This window comes from Bombus bifarius, unplaced genomic scaffold, assembly GCF_011952205.1.
Source record: "Bombus bifarius isolate JDL3187 unplaced genomic scaffold, Bbif_JDL3187 scf7180000009790, whole genome shotgun sequence".
NCBI classification, from domain to species: domain Eukaryota; kingdom Metazoa; phylum Arthropoda; class Insecta; order Hymenoptera; family Apidae; genus Bombus; species Bombus bifarius.
Genome location: NW_022885336.1, coordinates 955,833 through 970,855, shown reverse-complemented (window position 1 = coordinate 970,855; position 15,023 = coordinate 955,833).

The following is a 15,023-nucleotide window of genomic DNA, read 5'->3' as shown; positions in this document are numbered from 1 at the left end:
CATCGTAAGATATTCATATTGCCAGCTTAAATTCAAATCTCAAGTAATCCAGCCAACAGTTAATCGTCTCGCGAAAAATAATTAAGCATCGTAGCCCGACACGCTCCATAAATTGCCGCACCGAAAGTAAAACTTTGCACGGCGAAGATGCAAATTCGAAAGAGGGAAAACGAGACACTTGTTCGTCCACTTGTTGGATCTTCCGAATCCGGCGCGACGTCTAGACGATGAACATAACGTTGTAACGTCTATAGAACTCTATACGTATCGTCTTTCTATCCTACGAAGGCCTGAAACGCGTTCCCTACCGAAAGATATCGTTGGGACGAGCAATCGATCGGAGCCGCTATAAATGGGCTAGCCGGAGCAAAAACGCGTCGAGTGCCCTCCAATGCTTTCCTTCTTCTTCCTCTCGATTCACTGACCGCCACACATGTCGAGCAATACGAGTTACGACCACGAACATCGCTCGAGTTACGAAAAACATTCAACACACACCGTTCGTGTGCGTCGCTTCTTATTATTCGAGCTCAATGTACTCCACTTCCGTCTACGCTCGTACCTCGATACAAAATAGACTGGTAAAACTGTGCAACTTCGTAAACCGTCGCTTTCCTTCACGGTCAGCGCGTTAAAAATACAAAATACGCTACCTCAAATGAAACTCCACGAGTTTATTTCGTGAACGATTTTCTTTGAGACGGTGGGAAGAAGCTTGAGCCCAGGCTTTTCAGCGAGGACGATCCTTCGGAGATGGTGGGCTTTAAAGTTCCTTGAAATTAGGGTCCATCGGAGAATAGACCGGAGAAAAGCATGGCTAACACGGTTTATTGGAAATTCACCATAGTCTTGTGTATCTTCTTTGATGTAGCAGACGAAGTCTGACTTGTTCGGGTTAAGTTCGACGATAAAAGCCGAGAATTAAGAGAATCGTTTTGCGTTTATTTTGTACATGAAAACGTTAAAAAAAAACACACTTTTTTTTATAGACGACTAAAAATTTTGTTTGCTATATATAAGAGTAATTATCGTTAATATGTGGCTTGTTTGCTTGAAATTGTATTCCTGTTCCTATTACATTTGACTAGTCGACAAATATCTAAAATTAAAAGAAGGTAAAAATAGATTCTCATTTCTCGCTTCTATATGTCTATGACTCTTAAATAAATAAATATAACAAAATAAATAGAAGTATACATTTTTCAGAACAGCCGAAGGGTCGTTATACTAAATATTTCTCATGTTTTCTTGAAATCTTATTCCTTATTAAGACCAGCAGGAAGAAAAAAGTGTAGAAACCGCAATAGAGCAAAGAATAATAATAAAGACGAGAAACCGGGCGAAAGCAAAGCAACATAAAGCGCTTGTGGTGTGGAATTAACGAGTGGCTCCTGCCGTCACAGCGGAAGTGTCGTTCCGAGGAGGACACGCAGCGAATACGTCGTTATGCTTCTGACCGCAGCTTGGCCGAGTATTCAGACTGGCTGCTGTTACGCTCGTTGCCTCGTTAAATCACACAAACAACGTCAAATATTTCAAATTTACCTGAACTTATGCTTGGCGCGCGTAGCACGTGACACCGATAGGCGATTCGTATAATTTTGAAAAAGTAGCAACGATATTGCGGTCGTAAAGTATAGAAAGCGATGAAGGAGTTTGGAAAACGAAAAATTTTAGGGGAAAGTTCTTTGTGTTACGATCATTTCCGTAACGATAAAAAAATAGAACGCTCTATAAAGGAATAAAGATGTTTAATGGAAAGATGCAGGTTCGAACAGTTGATAAAATGAAATTAAATATTTTATGTATTACAATGTAGTATTATTTTTGCGTATTAAGTGTAATCTGTGCATTGTAATAAATGCATGCCGGAAATTTAACAATCATAAATCTACGCTGAAACGAGCCAGATACCGATACGGTTAGTATGAATATTGTATTCGTTGTATTATAGTATAACCCATTAATTTATTAATCTGTATCCTATAATATCATTATATTATATTATATTCTGTTATACTCTGCATTGTCCGCTTATATATCTGTTATTCCATTAATATTTACTATTTTATACACAATAGCTGTAATAGTGCCGATTACACGATTTCGCATGAATCTGAAAAATGCACACAAAACAGTGTTTAAAATTCACACACATAAGTATAAGAATATATTCTATGGAAAATAAAAAAAAATGAAAAAGAAAAGGAAGAAAGGTATCAAGTAAACTTTAACAACTCAGGAAGAATTTTTTACGATAAAAAGATAAAAAAGATATAGATGATGTTAAAAATAGACAGTTGATAGGTACTTGGTCGTTTTATGGTCTAATAAAGATACTTTTTATCGTCAGACTCTTCGTTTATCTACAAATCCTCCACGATCCTGTCCAATGATTCATAAAATCTCTCTTGAAAATGTTTCTAAAACACACCGGGTATCCAAGGCATTTCTCTAACAAAAACCGGTACACATTCCACGCACAAACTTTTCCGACCACTTTCATAACCACGAGAGTCGTTTCACCACGCTCAGGACACATCTTTTCAGCGGAACTTGTATCTAGCAGCAGGCAGCACACCAAATTCAATTAGTCCGCCTCTCGCTCGAAAGCGCCACTGCTGTCTATTAACTTCGACCAGGGACGGTCTGAAATTTTAACGAGCCATTGTACCATGTTTCAATACGTTCCACTCTTTTTCCACGCGTTTCTTTCTTTTTTTTTTTTTTTATCAAACAACGAGTTAGCTCGCTTCAAGGTGCTACATTTACAGTATCAACAAGTTCGTCGATTCTGAATTGACGATAGGAAAAAAAAAAAGAAAAGAAAAGAAGCGAGAAGAAACGAATACATAGAATGAGAACACAAACAGAGGTGGAGGTTCTGAAATTTCAGAACGATGTCCAACGTTTACGCCTATTAAAGGCCAACGTGGCCTTATCGCAACATTTCATTTGTAATACTTTTTTGTTATTTTTTTATGCTTACTTTACGCTATTACGTTCTGTTGAATACACATTCTGATTATGAAATATAATTATTTTCTATTAGTGGAAAAATGTTTGCCTCTTCTTTTAAGCATGCGAACATCAATTTCTGGTCAAATGAATGTTTCGGATGCCGTGAAAGTATCCTTTCAAAACGAAGGAACAGTTTAAAATATTTCGCAAAAAAATTGATAAAAGCGACAAAAATAATGTTTGTGTAGCTGGCGGTGCCTGGACGAATTTTGAATCAAACTTGGATTTCAACAGCTTAAATATCACTACAGAAGGAAATTTTTGTTCCTTATCAGAAGTTATGAATAGCGGAAAAAATTTTTCCTATATATATATGTATAAATTTATATAAATATATATAAAATAAATATAGTAAAGAAATAAGTAAATATATATAAATTAGGTTTCAATAATAGGGTAGAACGATGTATATATATAATGTAAATATAATAATAATGATATATAAATATAAATAAAATATAAATAATATATATATACACATCGTTCTAGCCTACTATTGAAACTTAATTTTTCATAAATGTTGGAACACATACTTATGAGCAGGGACGTATCTTGATAATAATCTACACTTATCTTACACTTACACTAATCTTACACTTTAATAACATCGCATTTACGAACTTCTTACAGGCTATTTCATCGCTTGGTAATTAATGGATTAATTAACGAGACAAAATCAACTTTCGAAACGTACCATTAATACCTCGACTCCATTTTCGAGGCCCAACCTTTTTCACTATTTGATGTGCACGTTCTAGGCGCAGCCGCGCGATTATAATTTCCGCGCGACTCGAGTTCAGTGTACTGTCGCGGTGAAACGTCAAATTCCGCAGGGAAAAACTATCCGCTGGTTAAAAAATCGGTTGAAAAAGGGGGACGCGACGACGTAAGTTCGCGTAACGATTTAGCAGAATAATTTTAGGCGAGACTTTCAGCGTACCAGAGGCAAATCAGCAGCCACCAACAGGCTTCTCTCGCAGTAACCTTTGATACGAACGGTAATTACGCGCGCGCAACGTATTTAGCGAGAAAAATATTAAAAAACGAACATGTCCCGGGCGTTGGTTGCGCGGATGAATCGTTTGCACGTGGGATGTGATAGATACATGGTTGGCACAAATTTCGCGAATCTTTCTAACGCCCACGAGATACATTTCGCTCGTTTCTCTGCGAATTTATAATGCATTGATTAGTCAAGACTTTCTATGTTTAGCAGATGTTATTCTACTAATAGCTGCGCTTCTTTGAGCAGATAGTTTATTGACTAATAATGTTTGTAGAGTTATAGTTATCAGGTGTATGTGGAAGGTTGTAAATTTCTCTTTTAGAATATTACAATTTTTAAATTCGACTGAACAAGCTTTCTCTGTTCGGTAAATGCTGTTCGATTATTATCTGTGTCTGCCTGCACAATAACTTTTGAAATGAATATTAATAAATTGAAAAGAAATTCTGTTTTGTTGTGGCTAGAGGGCGGATTTTTACGCATTTACAGGAAATGTAAAATTAAAAAAATGCACATAATATACAAAAATATACGTAAATATATGTTTAAAGTATAGTAGGTATTTATTTATCATAATATTCAGCGGATGAAATAAATTTCTACTAGATTCTATTTGATTAGTTAGATATATAAATATATCAATTTGCATAACGAGCCAACGACACTCGGTAGACAGAACATTTAAAAGGGAATAATTTATTACCATCTACTCTCATTTCATTTATTTTAAACAAAATGCTCTCTGAAGAGTAAAAAAAATTGTCACAGGAGAACGTCGAAATAATGACCGAATATTTTACATCAAAATCTTAACAAGCTTCCAAAAGAAGTAAAAAATTAACAAAATGTCAGGACATGCTTTTAAAAAGTAACATCGTTCAACAACAAACTCGATAAAAATTTCGTGTCGTCCAATTTCTCAACGTCGCGAAGTTACATAGGTAAACACGTATCGCTCGTAGGATGACCCACTACACCTAATTAATGTCAGGCGCAATTAATCGGTTAAGCTCCGAATTTATCAATTTCGAGCGGTCTCCGGACTCCAGAGAGGCAAAACGTATAGACACGAGTTTGCTAGAGTGCAGGGATAGGTGAAATTACTTAAAACGACTCTCCATTAAATTAATTGCAGATACGAAAATAAATTTCCAAAATTAAACAGCCGCTAAATTACTCTTTCGGGCAATACGATCGCGGGACAGACAGCTCTGTTCGAGTTAATTAATACCGGAAGCCATTAATACTGTTATGATATACATACACGGGTGCAGCCACGGGGAAAGAAAAATTAATAATGCAAACGGTCCCGTTCATCGATATTATAGCAGCGACTACAGTGTGTCCGACAGTGTTTCCGGCATGATTTGCACACGGGGTCGGAAGAATAGCAGGATTATTGCGCGTTCACGCGGTCGCGAATACGTGCGCGCCGCTGACAACCGGCAGAATTCTCTGTTTCGGTACTACAGGGGTGACTCTGACAGAAGTTCAGGGGTTGAAGCGACAGACTGTGTAAGTCGCTTTGAATTTACGTTTAATGGTATTGGTTTAGGGTGACGTAGGGCTACAGTCACGGCATTCTTGTAAGCGAATGTGGTTACATTAACATTGATGAGCGTGACGTTAATTTTAACACTGCACAACGTGCCTATCAAATCGTCGAATCGTGTTCTAACTTTGTATTGATATCGCGTTTTGAGGAGTTTCAGTCAGAACTTTTAGCCAGAAAATTTTCAAAATTCTGTTCTGTAGAGGAGCTTATTGTTAGCAACGATTAAGTATGATGCAGTTAATGATCCTTTAGATAGATGTGAAAAATTCCAAAGTAATCGTGAAGCATATAAAGTATTATTAAAGTATTATGAAAAATTCGATTTACAAACTGTGTAATATTATAACAGCTTTTTCAGATAAATCGACAGTTTGTTTTAATCCTATAATGGGAAAAAAGTTCAATACTTGGAATCAGGTTACAGAGGCAGTGGAAATTTTAAAAATGTAAACATGAAAGATTCAACAGCGAATAGAATAAATGAATCGTAAGTAATAACGAATATTATACTGAATATTAATGGAAGACCACGCTAAAAATATCAGATCTGAAAACTGTTGAAATATGAGTTTCGTACTACTACCAACATCTAAATATCTAAATACATATAAAGAAGACGTGTACGTTCGTCACTCATATTGTCAATCTTTCGAAAGCAACTCTTTATCTAAGAATTTCATATGGTTTTGCATACCATCAGATTTCTATCGAGAATAAATTATCCCACGATTACACTTGCAATAACTATCTAACATCGATTTCCCCTTATTAGGTTTCTCTTCTTATTTAATGCCGTAATTATAGAACGTGCAATTTAAAAGGCGGTTTGACTAACAGGTTGAATGATATTTGCCACTCGCCCCGTAAACATTCTCAATGCTATATCTGACAAAAAGGTAACCAGTCCGTAGCCTCTACCAACATATTCTCCATCGATTCCATCTTATTAATTCAACGACAAGCGGAAACCACAAACGTGCCCCGAGATAAGTCTACCATATCGTTGCAACGTGTTGCGTACGCGAATCGATGTCCAACTCGCGAGAACGATAATGAACGAAATTCTACATGAAACGATTCGCGTCTCATTAAATCTCACCGGTTAATGCGTTTGGGTGGGACCGGCCAGGCTCGTTAAACCACGCCAGGCATAAATCTTATTCCGAAAACGGCGAGTTCCCGTTACGCCGGAAAACTGCATCCAACCGCGGCAAGATACTCTCGGGAGAGGGAGCCGCGTTTATCTTGATATATGCGAATAATATGGCATACATCAGCCGTATTCTTTCCTATTTTTATGGAGATGCGCGTTTATCGGTATGGCTAGGGATGCACGGGAGGGGTGGAAGGGAGAATATTAAAACACGAACGTCTCTCTTTATCATCGTGGCTTGTACCCACGCCATGAATTCCCCCGTTACGTAGTACGCCCCCATCGAAAACTTGTATTTAACTTTCCTAAGCGTGTAACTATCGTACTATCGCCCCTACCGATGGAATATTCGACGAAAGCGAACCGTTCTTCATTCTTCCTTTTTTCCTTATCTCGTTACGCTTTACGGCTCTCTCGGCTTTCTTCTCTTTCGTTTACATGTATAGTGCATTGTAAAATCAGTGAAAATGATCTATCGAATGGATCATTCGTAAGATTTTATGCATGGAGTTGTAATATAGCTTAGGTTAAGTTTATTCAAGGCTCTGAAAATATGAACTTACATAAACATTCACCGACAAACGTTTAATCTAAAACTCAATCGGCGATAAACGCATTAATTATCCGATTATAAGAAGAGTAAAAAAATTCCAACAAACAACGAAGTATCCATCACCTATCCATCACGTCCAAAACGACACCTTTCTGTTTAAGATTTCGAATCTCGTGATTAACACTCTTTTTTCTTCATTTCCGTCTTCTCGTCTTGTTTATCTTATTTAATTTCAAACTGAACCAGCGCGATAAACACGGTAATTACCTATCGAAAAAACGACAAAAATTGAAAAACTTAAAGTATAAAGCAGCTATAGACGACGAAAAGAACACCTCGCTCAATCTAGAGCAACGGAAAAAGGTCACCCAACTCGATTGAACGCGCAAGTCACCAGTCAGCTTTTACCACAGAAACACTCCGCTACGGCTCCGTTTAACGTTTCCAGAGCGTTGAAACCTCTTCAACGTCAAACACGAGTACGAAGATCGAATGATCAGACAGGCACGAACGACGTGACGCACAGTGCGGCATTTGAATGAGGATGCGGGACAAAGATCAAAAACTGCATATAATGTGCGATTTTCCTGAAACTTGACATCAGGGGTTCCAACGTGCGAAAAAGACTGTTTATTAAATCTTTGTTAGTATTGTCCCCACTCCTTGGCTCACTTGAGATGTCTTGAATATTTATTTCTTTGTCTAACCACACGTGATGACGTTTAAATAAATAGTGTCTATACTGGAAACAATCTTTCCATTTTTTCATAATTCATATTCTCCCTTCAATTTCATCAAATGTTGCGCTGATATTTAACAAAGAACGGGATTTTCGTAAAGCTTCCAAAATTTTATGAAAATAAACGTAGCCAGAATTGCACTCTTCGATCGAGTCGTGATTACGAATGAATTTCGTAAAAAGATGATGAATATTCAGTGCAGAAGTTTGTAGCAGGAAAAATTATGTAGTGATGCAATACGATGCCTTCTTGACACGGAACAATTAAAATTACAGAACGACTTGAACCGTCCTTTTAAACTGCTCTTTAAAGAAAAAAAGAGAAAGAAAGAAATGTTTAAATTAGAAATTACAATGAGACGTATCTTCGCTCAAATTTTCCATATTTAAAGTGTAACAGACGCGATTTAACAAGAATTAACAAACAAGAATGTACATCGAATAAATGAGCTAATTTTCGTGTGATTAGATCTTGATATTACAAGTAATTTTTTCCGATCCTCTATCGATTTTTCGCGGTATTATCCTTTAAATTTATATTACTTACTTACAGACTGATTATATCATCGAATGATAAGACCAAAATCGAACAGGATTGCATATCTCGATTTTTGTCCACTGCGTGCCGTACGGTACGACGCGACGTGTCGCTGACACGAAGGATCGATCGGTACGTAATCGAATTCCATCGTTGGCCAGGGACGAACGCCTCTATTCATTCAGGATCACGGTCATCAATGGAGGCACGGATTCTTGGAATCCATGTCAAATTCCTGGCAACCGGCCGAAATATCACGATCGTTATTCAAGATCATCGACGAGGATGGTCGTGATCCGATCGAGGGAATTCGCGTGAACCGTGGATGGGATCTACCAAAATGATGCGACGCATGATCGGCAGGTTGAGACTCGCGACGAGAATTCTCTTGGACAAGCGACCAACGTCAACGAATTCCTCCGAATCCCCCATTTGGCCGACTAATCCAGAGAGATAGAGAGAGAGAGACAGACAGAGAGAGAGAGAGAGAGAGAAGACAGAAGAGAGGAAACGTCCCGCTCGACTGACTGGAAATTAGGTCGGGGGTCGGTGTACTACCGGCCGGATCCTCAGGGACAAGCGCGAAGAGACCAAGTGACTCTTTTTCCATTTTTTTCTTTTTTTTTTTGTATGTACATCTCCTTTTTCGTGTCTCTTGATTTAACACGTTGACTGCTACACGAATTCTATATACGATATGAAGGTATATATTATAGTGGACAAAAGAAAGTTTAAATACGTGTGGTACAAAATATACCAGAAGCTTACGGAACAGATTGTATTTGATAAGAGCAATGGATAGAGAAAGGATATGCTGTAAAGTATTATAGTTGACTGTTAGCAACGTGGTGAAAGATACAAATATAAAGTTATTAATATGTGCATATACGAAAATGAATATATAACGTACATAGGATACAACTTAAAACTTTTCTTTTGTTTTCGCCACTGGATGTTGTTGTCGGAGTCGCAACAGATTGAAATATACTACCACGAAACGTATAACTTTTGTAAAATATTATATCGCGTTCGCTGATTTTTTTCTGATAATATTATCTAAGTCATTCGCATTGCGGAACATTCTTTAGTCCATGAGATTCGGCATACTTTAATCATTTAAAAAAATTTAGTAAACTGTGTCAACGTGTTAAAGGTACGTCAATGGTATTTATGAACAATTTGAGAATAGTTTGTTAGCAACGATGTATTCCTAAGAATAGCTGCAACAACTGAAGACTTCTTATAGACTATGCTATAGGTACCAAACATCAAATATTTTAAGAGCGAGAAAATGTTTCTCTGATTTAAAATTATTTTTGAAATTTAATTTGCTTTCATTATTATAAGATCTTAACATATTGATGACAGTATGCTTTGATAAGCATATACGTACTTTTTTAATTATTTAATAAATAATTGAAAAGATTCAAATACTATTTAATAATAATATAAATCTATATTATATATTATATCTATATATATCATAAATAATAAGATATAGAAAGGTGTTCACTATCTTTTTAGAGTACTTTTATTCCTAGTAAAATCAACTTCACTACCACTATTACTGATATTATTTTTACGTTCGACATCACTTGGTACGTCTTACAACACATCTGCACAAATTTCTGCGTACATTCAACAGACTGATCTTCAATTTTCAAAAAATTTTTTAAATATTGATAACAGTTTCTCATTATTCAAGCATGTAGTGTAAAAACACATTGATAACATTTTCTTTATAGCACCCATTGCTTTTTTTTACTGTTTTATTTAACAGTAGTTGACACTTTTTATAGGATACTACATGAAGTACGTAAGACATGAATTAGCGTCAATGTGTTAAGTGTAAATAATCCAAACATTTGCACATTACAAAATTTTCTATTATTTGCACTAATATATTCAAAATTCATCAGAAAAACGATTGTATCCATAGAAAATTCTATATATTCTACCTCTTAGTTGTAAAGAAAACTGATTCGCTTTCATTCGTTTAAATTTGCAAGCACTGTAAATTCCAATCCTGTTTATCCCTAGGTAACTTGTATAAAAAACAGAAAATATATTTTTTCATTTTAGTTTTATTACAAAAGTATATTTTATAACGTTCTAAGCAACAATTATTACAAAGTTGGTGATATTTACATCGTTTTGTGCAACGTTTGTACCGGTGGTTTATTACTTTTTCATACTATTTGTAATTATTTACAAATGAAAATTACTCTTAAATTCTATAATACAATATTTCCATTAGCATGTAGAACATTATACAGAAGAAAAAGAACATTGTTTAATTTTTCCGTTTACATTGTTGTCTACAAGAAATCTTCAACGTATGATATACCCAGGTCCGTAAGTTTCGGAATACGATCTGATCCTCTGCAAAATATTATCATCGATCCAGATTGTTAGGGACGTAATTAATCGATTAGAACGTTGCATTTGCACAACATAAAGATCCAAAGTACGTGGCAGAAAATTGTGAAAATTATTTGCACGAATTTTAGAACAAAATAGTAAGCTAACCCTTACACGAAAACTCGTTTGAACGAAGCTAGATTCCAGATTGGCGCACACTTGAGAACGTCGAAGCTCTGGCTATTTGGCGTGGCTTATCTCACGTGAAGTTTGAGGGTAAATGTGGAAACATCTCGCGGGATACAGCTGGAGTATCTTGTAATAACTCGAGGCTTCGTGTGGCGGGATTGGTTGTTACGTAACCGAATGGGTTGGTAGAGGGAAGCTTGAAAAATAGGTGAAGTGTACGCGTTACGTGGGTAAATGGATGGGTGTACTTTGATTAATCGGGGATCGGCTTGTGCAGTGTGTGAGCGTGTTTCGTGTTTTAGACTTATTAGAAGATTTCGTGCAAACGACAAGGGAAAATAGCGGTTTGATAAAGAAAAAAATATCGCTAAAATCAATGTACATGTTGCTGCGATGCAAATAAATATGCATAAACGTATTTAAGAATTTTAAAGGAGAAGATAAAAAGATATTAATATTAATAGCAAAGGAAGTAAAATTGGACAAACGATCCATCGAGTAACTTTTGCCTTGCATCAGGAATATCAACGTTATACGTTGTGGATAAGACGAATAACAGTGGACGGCCACGTTATTCGATAGACATCAAGGGATATTCATTTGTCGATGCTCGAATGAACAAGCAATGGACAAGCACGACATGATGCTAGGATATTCAGATAACAGGATATCCGGATGCTCGCACGCCGGTGTCTCTGTGCGTCTCTTGAACGCTGCGAAGTCTACTACTCTGCGAGCGTTGTTCGACCATTCACTGGTCAGATAGGGTGGCCATTGTACGCAATAATTCCTTCGAGAGCGAAAAACGTCCCTTGTTCCTCGAGAGCTTCCTCTGCCTGTTTCAGATATTCTAGAATTCTTCTAAATGTCACTTCTTCGTTTAGGACTATCAAGAGTATCAGTTAATATTAGGCAAACGAGCAAAACTTTCAAGTATCTTTAGGAATGACAGTATGAGATATGAACTCACAGTTATCACAGATATGAACTCACAAGTTCAGTAGTCGCATTATCCAACTACAAAAAAATTGAGACGTTAAAAAAGGCGATAACAAATGTTCCTTTAACTTTCCTTCCTTTACAAGATTCTACCTCTGATCCCCAGCCATGTTTTCCAATACCAACGCGCAAGCATGTCGAAAGGATTCAAACGGTAAACAATTTGTAAACGAGAAGAAACCACTAAAATTGTCAACTAGTCTTCCAAACTAGAGAATCTAGAGATCGGCGAAGTCCGAAGTTAAGTAGAATAAAACCTTTAAAATCCAAAGTTATCAAACTGATCGGCTAGAAAGATCTTCCTAACTACCCTTTAACTCTAATAGTCGCAAGAAGATGAACTCCCGTACCATTTCACGTTACGAGCCGTTGCACCGATCCACCGTAATAATCCTAAATCAATGGGAATCCAATCAAACTACCCCTGATGCGTCCACCGATCGTTCGTGCAACACCCCCCGCCCGAGAACCTAATCGGCAGACGCGTCATTTTCTCCCAACCCCATCTCAGCTTCTTTCAACTCTACGACTAAACCAGCGCGGCTCTTTGGTTACGCTGATCCTGGCGGATTTGCGCGCCCCCTCTTGAATCCAATAAATCTCCAAGCACGGCTACACGTTACCCTGCCACCTCTGGCCCTCTCGCTTTCGTATCAGCGACACAGCCGGACACCCCTCTTCGAGCGTGTCCCTGGACGCGTACGCGCGCGTGCAATGCTCTCTCTCCATCGCGTTTCGCTCTCTTGGGTCGTGTTCGCATGTCAAGCCCAACCGCTCTGACACGCTTTACGCTCGAGAGGCTCCTTTGTCGCGGCTCGTCGGCGCGGCGTATAACTGGCGCGCGCGCACGCCTATGCAACACGCTTATCATCTCCGTTATCGGTACGGTAGCAACACACGCGTTCGTTCACGCTTCTGGCACCGTGTCACCGGGTCACGTCTGCCGACTTTCACCAAGAGAAGTTGCAATTTTTCAAAGAGAACCACCGATCGAGGTAGTCTCGAGCGTGTTCCGGTAATGGCACCAGAAGAGACGATAGTAATGGCTTTGGAATTGTTTCGATGGAGGAAGGGACGCTTCTGCGGAGGACCGATATCGACGTGAAATCTCCGAGGATTTTACGGAAGTGGTAAGTCGAGCTGGAGCGGAGGGTTGGTATACTTTGTGTTGGAGAAGTGGAAACAGATTATGCGAATTGTCTGTCTGTCGGTCTAAAGTCGCTGATACGGGGAACACAGAATGTTTATTCCATTCGGGAGATAGGAAGAGGTGACTTACGTGGTGGGAAAAGCAATTCGTTTTTTTGGGATCCGTTTCTTTTTCAAGTGGTGCAACAAAGGCTATTTAGTAATTGGTAGGCTGCGAATGTCTTTGCAGATTTCTATCTTTATGAACATAATTAACAAAGTCTATTAAATAACAACGATCGGTATTATATTAGGTTGTCCGGAAAGTGTCTTTCTTTCGCAAACGTGTCTTTTACAACAGTGTACCTTCATACAAACGCGAAACCAAGTCTGTGAAATGTCGCGGTGTTTATCTCAACAGAACAAAATGGGTTGTATATTCGATAAAATAATATAACACAAAAAACGTTGTGCGTCTATTATTTTCTCATAAAACGAAAGAAACTTTTCGGACAACCTAATACTTTGAGTGTTTCGTATATTGTTGCGTGTTACGTACATTTTGAAAAATTTACCATGAAATATTTGATCTTAAGAATAAAGTATCGATCGTGTTGATTCTCAACATGCTGTTTTTTTATGTTAAAGAATATTTCTGCTAGCCTAGTAAAAATTTTATTTCAAATAACCACTATGTTTAAAGGAGTTACAAAGAAAGGATGCGAAGTAAAAGGAATTGAAATTGAAAGAAAAATCTGTGAATGGACAGGAAGGAACAACCACCGGTCCGTCGTCATAAATCTACAACCGCGGATCGTATTGTAAAACAACTCAAGAATGCTTATTATTGTCTCGAACTGAAAGGAAGGTCTTCGACTCGAAATGCAACGAGCTGGTTGATGATAGGGTCGCTCCGTGTGGGTCCGTAAATTATGGTGCTACACGTATGGAAGTTGCCGCATAACTACGTGGAAAGCCCATCTCGGCGGATGATAGACCACACGCGCGTTTGTATTTTTGATAGAAACATCGGCTGAAGTCGAAACGCGGCAGAATAGGATTAGAGGATTTGTCGATGCAATTGCTTAGCTGAAGCTGCCTGCAAATTATTATAGACAGGCGTGTAAGAGGCTTACGAAGCTACGAAAAGCATTTGCCTTTTTTGCTAAACCATCGAATCCTTATGAAATTTCAATAACAATATTCGAAATACAATAAAAGAAACAAGCGAATAAACAACATTTTGCCATTGGTCGAAGTAACGAAAAGTATTAATTTTTCTTATCGCTGAACTACAGACAAAAAAGCTACGAAACAAGTGTTAAAAACTTTTGCCACTTAACTCTTTAAGAGGGTAATAAAACATAGTGACTTTGTTGTTATCATATCTTTCGTATTAAATTACAATTTTATTGCTGTTTCTGAAACTTCGTTCAAACTGGTCAACTTTAATTTTAGAAAAGGAACGAGACGTATCTACGAATGAAAAATTTTGTTCTCCTGACTAAACAGGACCTAACAAATTTAAAATTTCTCTACGTTTGTTCCTCGCGGGAATTCAATATCCAATCTGGCAAAATCGGAACCGATAGCACCGCTGGAAATCTCCATTTTAGCATTTGGTACAATTTAAGAGAAAAAAGGACGAGACACACGAATGGTCGAGCTATCGACGAAAGTCGCTGTCTGCTAAATCGCGTTCGACGAGAAGTTCGACTTCGTACGCGTGTCGCAGAATCGAAAGTATCGAAAGATTTTCAATCGAGGAACTGAGTTTCTCA